Raw genomic sequence first — 10,507 nt, forward strand, 5'->3', positions numbered from 1 at the left:
CTACACTGACTGTCCCCATTTGCACTTGCTTGACAAAACTGCTGCCCAGGCACTGACCAGACGGCTCTGCCTGGGAGAGGGAGCTGCATCCCTCTTGTCATTAAACTGATGTCCACAGCAGCATAGCAGGATGGAATTTGGCTGCAGCAAGAACAACTTCTGGGTTAAGCCTGAGAACAGTAAAGCTCAAAATGGGAAGCAGAGGGAAGGAGAAAAACTAGAGCTGACCTGCCACATTAAGGGCTGTTTTCCCTTCATAAGATCTTGCCCTCACCACCCTCGCTGTGAGCCACTTCCCCACTGGCAAGTGCCCTCATTAACAGAACCAGACCCTGACTCTCGGCAAGCTGCTCCCCAAACCAATGCTGCAGGGTGCTCACAACCCAGCACAACTCCACCTCTTGCAGGAAAAAGGAGAAGAGGCCCTCGGGAAATTTGTTCCACCTCAAGCACCAAAAACCAGGCCAATAAATTATACCATTCCTGTTCCTTTTAGAAAAAGGCCCAGGGTCATGCTGGGGTGGAAGCAGGGGTGCTTTTCACCACAGGCTGCTTTCTAAGTACTGCTGTTCTCATGTCCAGCTGGGCAGAACACAAGGTCATTAAGCAACACTTCTCCTTGGGAGCTGCAGCCAGCGAAGCCTGTGCATGGCAGTGTGCTGGGTGTTCCGGTTTGGCCAAATTTAGAAATATATCCTCTGAGAGAAGGCACAATCACCCCTCCCCCACCAGGGTCGGGAAAAAATAAATTTTCCTCGAAGGAAAGTGAAGGAGATAAAACTATTTATTTAACAAACACACGGGAAAGGAAAATAATGCTAAATAATAAAATCTTTTGCTGTGGAGGAAAAACCTGGGAAAGTGTTAGAGTCCTGCCTTTGGTCTCCTCGGAGCTGCGGCTTGGCCCAGGGCCAGGCCCTCTGTGCCCGGTGGAAAGTCCTCCCGATGTGCTCTGATGTTAAAGCAATCAAGCAGTCCAGTAGAAAAGGGAGAAAATCCGAAATTCCAGGGAAGGAAAAATTCAACTCTCGGTCTCTCTCCGGAGAACAAAGCAGCTGAACAACTGGCCAGAAGTGATACCTGGGCTCATGTGTGCATTCCAAGGGCCAGCAGGCGGCAGGGACAGAGATGCTGCTCACCTGCCAAAGCTGTGAGAAGAAGCAGAAACGCCAAAACATCATTTCAGGTCAAGCCCTAATGAACTCTTGCTCTTTCTTCCCCTCACACTGGCAGCAGGCAAATGCAGCCCGGTCTGCCTGGATTTAGGGGACAGCAGCATCTAAAGGAGCTGTGCAGGGGTACGCAGATGCCAAAAGAGACTCTAGGACAGATGGACACGCTCCAGCAGGCTCAGCCTCCCACACTGGGGCAGGGAAAGAGCGGGAGGGGACCCCCGCTGCCGAGGAAGGAGCGGCAGAGAAAGTGATCCCTAGGGACTCCAAGGGAACCCCCCTGGTGTTACCAGCCTCTAACCCCATCTCACATTCGGGAGTTGTGTTATGTAACAGAGCAACTCTTGATAACTTTGTTGTACCATGTAGCCCAGAGCTTTAGAACACTGGGTGGAAGGAGTGGTATTTCTCCCCAGCTGCCTTCTGGAGACTTTGCTATGCCAACAAAGAATCCCTGAATGCTCATAGCACCTCCTGTCCAGCAAGGGAGGGTTCTCCCTGCACTTGTGCACCCCAATACGGTATATTTTTGTCAGCTCTGAATTTTCCCTTCTCCCCCTTCAGGATGAGAAAAAAGCCTGACTTTGTCTCTTAGCTTTCCTGCTCATTCACAACTGAAAGCTGTTGACATCCTGGACTTGCTCCCATGGTGTTGGGCCCATTGTGCCCCTCCCAAATATCTTCCTCTACCGTAAAAACAACTGATGGAGATGGAAAGTGCAGTAACGAGTCTAGTTACAGGAATAGGCCCGGGTGCCAGCTACAAATCTGTGCTACCTTCTGTCTACTGCCCTGACCTACTGAAACAGGGGTCGGTAAAAAAAAGGGTTTTTTCATAAATGCGCCTGCTCTTTCATTTTTCTTTTCTTTTCTGAGGGCTGCCAACCCTCTTGTGCCCTGAGTGGCTCTCCAAGTCTCTACCCAAAGTCCTGACCCGAGCTGTGATGCTTCCAGCCAGGATCCCACCGTGAGGGGATGGCGAGAGTCCTATGTGTCAGCCCTGGTCTGGAGGGTGAGCTGGGGGTGACAATTATCCCTTTTCCGATGGCCTGTGAGCAGTGACTGCCAATTCTCCAAGGGCCGTGGCACGTTTCCTCCGGGAGCGGGAGGTCCATTGTTACAAAGCTTCCATTTTTACAGAGGAAACATCTTCAGTTTCATTTTCTCCCTGTAGTGGAAGAAGAAACATCACTTACAGCTACTATTGTAAATAAACCAAAAGCATTTCAGACAGATTTGTTAAGTAGAAGTTTCTACTCCTCAAGGCACAGCCCCACTCTTTTTACAAGGTTTCCATTGAATGCAATGTGGAATCTGCTCAAGTAGGAACTGCTGGGTGATGCTTATTGAGATGTATTTTTTCTTTAGGATGCGACTGTCTCCAAACTGGAGGATATTTAACAAACGGTAAGTAAATCGGTGTTGTCTCATTTAAGGTATGGAATGGCAGAGCGATGCAAAGAACTGGTAGAAGCAGGATATGATGTTTGCCAACCAGACAAAGAAAATGTGACTCTTCTTCACTGGGCAGCAACAAACAACAGATAGGAGCTGGTGAAGTAAGCCGGGAGTCCCTGTGACAGTAACACAGCGTATTCTGCCACTGTTACCTATAATCGCTTTGTTGCTTTTGTACTTGAAGACAGAGGAACGCACTGCCTGAGAAGAAAAGGGCAGACAGCCCGGTTTCTTTAGATGTGAAATCATGTAGTACATGAAATCATGAAATGTTCCCGGGTTTGTTTTTTTTTAACAAAGTGTCCTGTTTTAAAAGTTAAATGTCTGCTAAGGAAGTGGGAACCTTCCTGGAATGGCAAGAAGACTGCTCTCTCCAAATCATTATAACTTCGAAAATTATGGGGCTTAAAAAATATAGGAAAGGAGTAGCAGTTCTTTAGTACAGAACATGCCCGAAACAAAGCCCAGCACAAACCCAGGAGGTTCCCCCGCCGAGGGTCGTGGTTGCCCTTTGCTGTAGTTCCGGCCACGCCCGGCAGGGGCCGCTGGCGGCTGCGGCGGGCGCGGGGCGGGGCCGGGATCCCGCGCGGCCGGCGGGGGGCGGGGCTAAGGCCGCTGCGGCCGGCGGGGGGCGGGGCCAGGGGCACGCGCGGCCGGCAGGGGGCGCTCCGCTGCACGCTCGGACCCTCAGCGGGGCGGGGGCAGCGGCGGCTCGGACACAACGGAGCCGAGGGAGCGATTCCCCGGGCACTCAGGGCACGGCGGGCACAGCCCGGCTCCAGGCGGAACACCGTGCACCGTCTGTGCATTCCCGAGCGGCAGGGAGGCAGGGAAAGCAGGCACATTCGATCACATTGCCGAATTGCAGCGTAGCAAAGTCCCGAAGCCGAATGCACAAAAGCTCCCTCAGCAACCACGCAAGCGACTGCCGTGATCCGGAAGGGAAGCAGGCAGTTTTACACCCCAGTCACTAAATTCCAGGATTCCCGTAAGTCTCGGGCAGAGCGTACACCTTTTGCACGATGTGCGACTGCCTGGGCAGCCTTTAAAAACACGTGCCCTAAAGCAAAGCCCTCCATCCTCCCCAAGGTTTCCCGGCTGCCAAATCCTAAAGTTACAGCGACAATCTTCTTGGTGCAAAAGATCATGGGATAGATACCTTATGGTTAGGAATCCCCACCCAAGCCGGTGTCCTTCCAGGGAGTTGGAGAGAGAGGGAAAGTCCTCCCCGAGCCTCCTTTTCTCCAGGCTGAGCCCCCCCATCTGCCTCAGCCGCTTCTCCTCAGACTTGTGCTCCAGAGCCTGCCCCAGCTCAATTCCCTTCTCTGGACACGCTCCAGCACCTCAAAATTTTTCTTGCAGTGAGGGACCCAAAACTGACCCCACGATTCGAGGTGGGGCCTCAGCGGTGCCCAAAACAGGGGGACGGACAGTCATTGCCCTGGTCCTGCTGGCCGCACTGTTGCTGACCCAGGCCAGGATGCCAATGTCCTTCTTGGCCACGTGGGCACACCTGGGCTCGTGTTCAGCAGCTCTTGGCCAGCACCCCCAGGTCTTTTTCTGCGGGGCCATTGGAAATTGCACAGAACGGTCAGCGCAATGTGGGGAGTTTAGTAACAACTCCAGGCAACCCAGTCTGATTTAGGGACTCTGTGGCCGCTTTGCTTACAAGTCAAGGCGGCCCAGTTCCCTTTAAGGGCTCTGTGGCCGCCTAAAGAAACCAGCCCGTAGCGCTGCAGGGGGATGTTGTGAGCCAAGCGCAGGTGCAAACGATGTCCTTGGACACCAATTCCCACTCTTCCAGAACGTTTGGGTTTATGTAGTGATCCCTCCTGCCCGGTGGCCGAAGCGCCTTCTGCGCGCCCGCGTTGCCGGCCGTGCTGGCGGCGCAGCCACGGAGAAACGGCCGCTCCGCGCGGGCCCCGCGGCCGCCGCTCCCCAGGGCACGACCGAACGCTCCCCGCGCGCAGCGGGACAGGGGGCGGAGCCTGCGCCGCTCGCGCCGCTCGGGCCGCGGGCGCAGCGCGCGCCACCAATGGGGAGCCGCGGGACGGGCGGGGCTCGGCGGGGATTGGCCGGGGCCGCGGGGCGGGGGCGGAGCCCGCAGGGGCCGGGGCCGCTGAGGGGCCGTTGGTGCGACAGAACGGGAGCGGCGGCGGCGGGGTGGGTGCGGCAGCGGGTTCTGGTTCTTGTTCTGGTTCTGGTGGGGGAGTGATCCCCCGGTGAGGGAGTGACCGGCCCCCGGCGGGGGACTGACAGAGCCCCGGTGAAGGATTGGCCCCAGGCGTCTGGGTGGGTGCGTTCCTTCCTTACCGTGTGTGGGATCGGGCCTGGAAGGGAGCCAGCCGTGTGGGTAAAGGGGAGCGGCGAGCCGCCTTCCCCTCACATCGCTTCTGAAAGAAGCCTACGGGCTACTAGAGGGAGTGGCCTTCAAATGGGACAGTGGGGATTCGGATTACATATTAGATTTTTTTTTTTTGCTGTTGGGGTGGTCAGGCGTTGGAACAGGTTGCCCAGGGAGGTGGTGGTTGCAGAGGGTACGGTCAGGCTCAGTCAATGTGCAGAGAATGGATCAGGTTGGCGGCGATGAGGCACGTCGGGCCAGGAAGTCAGTCCGTAGTCCAGATTATAGGATGATGATCTTTACCATAAGAAGTGTTTGATCAGACCAAAAGAAAGCTGTAGTGCATGTTGCACAGAGAGATGTGCCGAGTAAGGTGTTGCCGAGTAAGTAATTCTCGATTCCCACTGAATTTTTGCTCGGATAGGATTCTGTCTTGTTTTCTGTGGTGTAAATGACATATATAGAGCAAAGAGTCTGGGCAAAAGCATCCAATTGACAAGGTGCAGTACAGGTAATGTTATAGCAGTATCAATTTGTCAAATTGAGAAAGGCAGTTAAGTTTATAGGACTTTATTTCCAGAGGTTTATGAGAATGTGGTGAAACTTGCTTTTTTCTTTTGCCTGTATGTGTAAGTAATGAGCTGTATATTATCTATGCATCTCAAAAGAAATTTCCAGTTAGCAGCAAGTTTAATGGATTACTTTGATATCATTGCAGTGCTCCAAGCAGTGTCCCACTAATGTCACCCTTGAAAACTGGAATGTGAGGGACCAAGAGCTTGCTCATCTTCATGCCTCGGTCCCTTTATTGCATGCATGGCAGTGCTGTTAAATTTGTTTCTTCCAGAATAAAAAAAAAATAATAAAAAATTGGAGGATTGTTGGGGGTGTGTATTGGATTAACTTTTGTTCTGATATTTCCTATTTGTTGCTACTCTGTGGTCAATATCACCTCTCAAGTTTGAAGATCACCTATGAAATCTCTGTAATATGTTGGGAATTTCAAATATAGAAGTGTCAATATTTACAAAATATTGGGTTAACTAAAATCGAATGGGAAACCACAGCCAAAGCTTATGGTAATTACTTGGAGCAGTAACCAAGTTGTTTGGTTGGATGATTGTAGGAAGAAAAGTTACAAATGCTCCCTTGAGGAGGGCACAAGAGGCTGAGCAACTCCCAGACTGCCTTAGATCTGCCTAAGGAAAAGAATCCATGCCAGTGCTGTGGTGTCTAACCTTTATGGATTGTCAGCATTCCATTTATGGATGGAATGGAGTGGGGAGAGGGGAACTTGCAATACCTCTGGGAAGGGAGGATGCCTTCCCACCTGGGAAAGCTCTGTCACAAATGGCATTTCTGAGCTCAGGGCTCCATCTCTGCAGCATAAGGGTGGTTGCAAAGGAATGGGATTGCTCGGTTCCAGTTTCACTCTGACCGTGAGAATGTCAACAGGAGAATGTGCTGTTGCCTCGTGGTGGCAGCCAAACTATTTCCTGCTCTTCCTTAGCAGTCTGAGGTTCTGATCATGTGTTAACCGAGAGCTGCACTGCCTCAATTGGTTCTATTCAATAATGCAGAGCCTTCACTCAAGGTTAGAAGTGATGTGCAGTTGAAGATAAAACTGTAATAGCATCTTTTTTCTGCTTTATTTCCTACAAGATAAAGTCTCAATGTGTGTATCAAATCAAAAACTGGCTTTACTTTTAGATGATGGATACAGATCTATGTTATGGCTACTGGACAGGTAATGAAACTATTTATTTTAAATTATGCTATCCAAACTTTAAAAATATATTTTCCATTAAAAATGCAAAAAATTTTTGCCATCCGAGGTAATGTAAAATACGTGTTTTATCATCTTCCTGTATTATAAATCAAAACAACAAAAACTATCTAATAAGTATATGTTGCACCAGCTACATCTCTATAAAGTAGCCTGGAAAGATTGGAGAATAAGTACAAGAATAAACCAAAGGAGAGGTCTTCTGAGTAGAGGAAGTGAAAACAGGAAACAGATGAGTTCCGAAGGGAAAAATATTAAAGAGAGAAACAATTGCCAATGTTTCTGCAAAAATAAAAAAGGACAAAGATGTGTGGTTGCATCTTGTAGCTAGACGATATTGAGAATTGTTTTGTATATATTAAAATACTAATCTGGACAGAGACGATGTGTAAGCCAGGTTATGAACTAGTAAGAGTTGTAAGAGTTGTGAGGCATAGTCATGATAAAAGTTGTGAGAATAAGCTTAAACAAACTCTGTGTCCACTATAAAAGAGTTACAAAAGATATGATGTATTCATAGCTGGCATAGAGCAGTCAAGTTATGAAGCCTTTCTTGTTTAAGCAGGATATAGAAAAGAGAAGGCCTCCAGTAAGGCAATCCCACAAGCCAGAGGCAGAGCAGAGATTGTCCTGGAGCCACCAGTCCCCCAACCAAGGTTCCAAGAAGGATGTGGCAGTACCATAGGAGAAGACTTTTGGTGTGGTGCTGGAAAAATTGCTCCAGCAGCAAAGGAAGCTGTTCCCATCTGCCGGGCACTTAGAGCCATCAGCAATGGAGAAGAAGGATGAAGAAGAATTCCACACGTCAGATACTCCTGGCAGGAGACTTGACCATATCTGGTGCCTCTGTGAGAGGTGCAGGACTAGAGATGCAGGAAGCCCTTTGGACAGGACTCGCTGCTCCCTCAGAGCCGCAGCTCTCAGAAGAACCGTCTCATTGCTGAGGATGCACCTGTCCAGGAAGAGCCTTGCAGAGGAATAGGAGTCCAGCTCATTGCAGTAAGGGAATGGCTGAGGGATGTTTCCCAGGAGCAACTATGCTGGAGGTGCCAGTTCCAGTCCGTGACTCGCAGGATGCTGCAGCGCTGCCATAGGAGAAGGCCTTTGGCATGGTGCTAGAGAAGGTCCTTGGGCAGCAAAGGAAGATGGTTGCAGCTCCAGGGAATTCCAGGTCGTCAGCAGTGGAGGAGCAGGATGAGGAAGACGTCCACGCTTGGGCTAGTTGTGGCAAGAGCCTCCATCCCTGCCCGAGCGTGGGTGAGAGTTGCCGGAGCGCAGACGGAGGAAGGCCTTTGGACAGATGCAAGGTAAGAATGATGCATGGTCGGCAGTCGTGGTGTAAACAGAAACATTTCTTCGAAGCATCTCTAGCTTTTGAAATAGTTTCACATTCCGGTTTGAATTGCGTGAGCCTGGAAAGCCAATAGTCTAAATGTTCAGATGTCTGGTACCCAATAGTAGACATGAACTCAAGTCTCTCATAGAAACATCAGGCTTTTTCCTTAAGCCAAGTGCTGGGAGGGGAATTTCTTCTGCAAAACTGCTCTGCTTCTGCTGCTTGTTCCATTTTAGAAAGTTTCCTGCTTTGGCTCTGCCTTGATTGAATAGTCCTTTGTCTTCTAACTAGAAGCTCCAGGTTTTCTTCTTACAAGTTGTCTTTGTTTTCTTTGTCCACAGACAGGAGTCCCTGCTCTCCCAGAGCCCTGTTGATCATCAGAAGCTGCTTGTGGCCGCGGATGCAGATGGCCACGAACGGCCTAGAAGTAAAATCTGCAGCAAGGTTGTGTGCAAGAAGATTTTCCCAGAGAAAAGCATCCTAGGAGCAGCAAGTGTCCTGGAGGTGCCAGTTGCCAGTATATGACTCCTAGGATGCTGTTGTGCTTCCAAAGTGTAAGAGGCTCAGAGAGCTGCCAGACACGATCCTCGAGCAGGAAAGGCAGATTTTAGGAGCTCCAGGGAATTCCCTGATATCAGCAGTGGAGGAGCAGGATGAGGACGATGTCCACGCTTGGGCTACTTGTGGCAAGAGTGTCCAAGGCTCCCAGTGCCTCCGTGGGAGCTGCAGGAGTGGAGACGGAGGACAACCATTGGGCAGGACTGGCTGCTCCCTCAGAGCCGCGGCTCTCAGCAGAACCGTCTCATTGCTGAGGATGCACCTGTCCAGGAAGAGCCTTGCAGAGGAGTAGGAGTCCAGCTCATTGCAGTAAGGGAATGGCTGAGGGATGTTTCCAAGGAGCAACTTTGCTGAAGGTGCCAGTTCCAGTCCGTGACTTGCAGGATGCTGCAGCGCTGCCATAGGAGAAGGCATTTGGCAAGGTGCTAGAGAAGATAATCGAGCAGCAAAGGCAGGTGTTTACAGCTCCAGGGAATTCCCTGATGGCAGCAGTGGCGGAGCAGGATGAGGAAGATGTCCACGCTTGGGCTACTTGTGGCAAGAGCCTCCAAGGCTCCCAGTGTCTCCGTGGGAGCTGCAGGACTGGAGACACAGGAAGGCCTTTGGACAGGTGCAAGGTAAGAATGATGCATGGTCCCCAGTCTAGTGTGTGCGGAAACATTTCTTCCAAGCATCTCTAGCTTTTAGAATAGTTTCAGTTTCCGGTTTGAATAGCATGAGCCTGGAAAGCCAATAGTCTAAATGTTCAGATGTCTGGTACCCAATAGTAGACATGAGCTCATGTCTCTCATAGAAACATCAGGCTTTTTCCTTAAGCCAAGTGCTGGGAGGGGAATTTCTTCTGCAATACTGCTGTGCTTCTGCTGCTTGTTCCATTTTAGAAAGTTTCCTCCCTTGGCCCTGCCTTGATTGAATTGTCCTTTCTCTTCTAACTAGAAGCTCCAGGTTTTCTTCTTACAAGTTGTCTTTGTTTTCTTTGTCCACAGACAGGAGTCCCTGCTCTCCCAGAGCCATGTCGATCATCAGAACCTGCTTGTGGCTGAGAATGCAGATGGCCACGAAAGGCCTAGAAGTAAAATCTGCAGCAAGGTCGAATGCAAGAAGATTTTCCCAGAGGAAAGCATCCTAGGAGCAGCAAGTGTCCTGGAGGTGCCAGTTGCCAGTATATGACTCCTAGGATGCTGTGGCGCTGCCAAAGGCAAAGAGGCTCAGAGAGCTGCCGGACACGATCCTCCAGCAGAAAAGGCAGATGGTTGCAGCTCCAGGGAATTCCCTGATGTCAGCAGTGGCGGAGCAGGATGAGGAAGATGTCCACGCTTGGGCTACTTGTGGCAAGAGTGTCCAAGGCTCCCAGTGCCTCCGTAGGAGCTGCAGGACTGGTGACGGAGGAAGGCCTTTGGACAGGACTGGCTGCTCCCTCAGAGCCGTGGCTCTCAGCAGAACCGTCTCATTGCTGAGGATGCACCTGTCCAGGAAGAGCATTGCAGAGGAGTAGGAGTCCAGCTCATTGCAGTAAGGGAATGGCTGAGGGATGTTTCCCAGGAGCAACTTTGCTGGAGGTGCCAGTTCCAGTCCCTGGCTCGCAGGATGCTGCAGCGCTGCCATAGGAGAAGGCGTTTGGCATGGTGCTAGAGAAGATAATCAAGCAGTAAAGGCAGGTGTTTGCAGCTCCAGGGAATTCCCTGCTGTCAGCAGTGGAAGATCAGGATGAGGAATATCTCCAGGCTTGGGCTACTTGTGGCAAGAGCCTCCATCCCTGCCCGACCTTGGGTGAGAGTTGCCAGAGCGCAGACGGAGGAAGGCCTTTGGACAGGTGCAGGGTAAGAATGATGCATGGTCCCCAGTCGTGGTGT

The sequence above is a fragment of the Aphelocoma coerulescens genome, unplaced genomic scaffold (genome assembly GCF_041296385.1).
Source record: "Aphelocoma coerulescens isolate FSJ_1873_10779 unplaced genomic scaffold, UR_Acoe_1.0 HiC_scaffold_88, whole genome shotgun sequence".
NCBI lineage: Eukaryota > Metazoa > Chordata > Aves > Passeriformes > Corvidae > Aphelocoma > Aphelocoma coerulescens.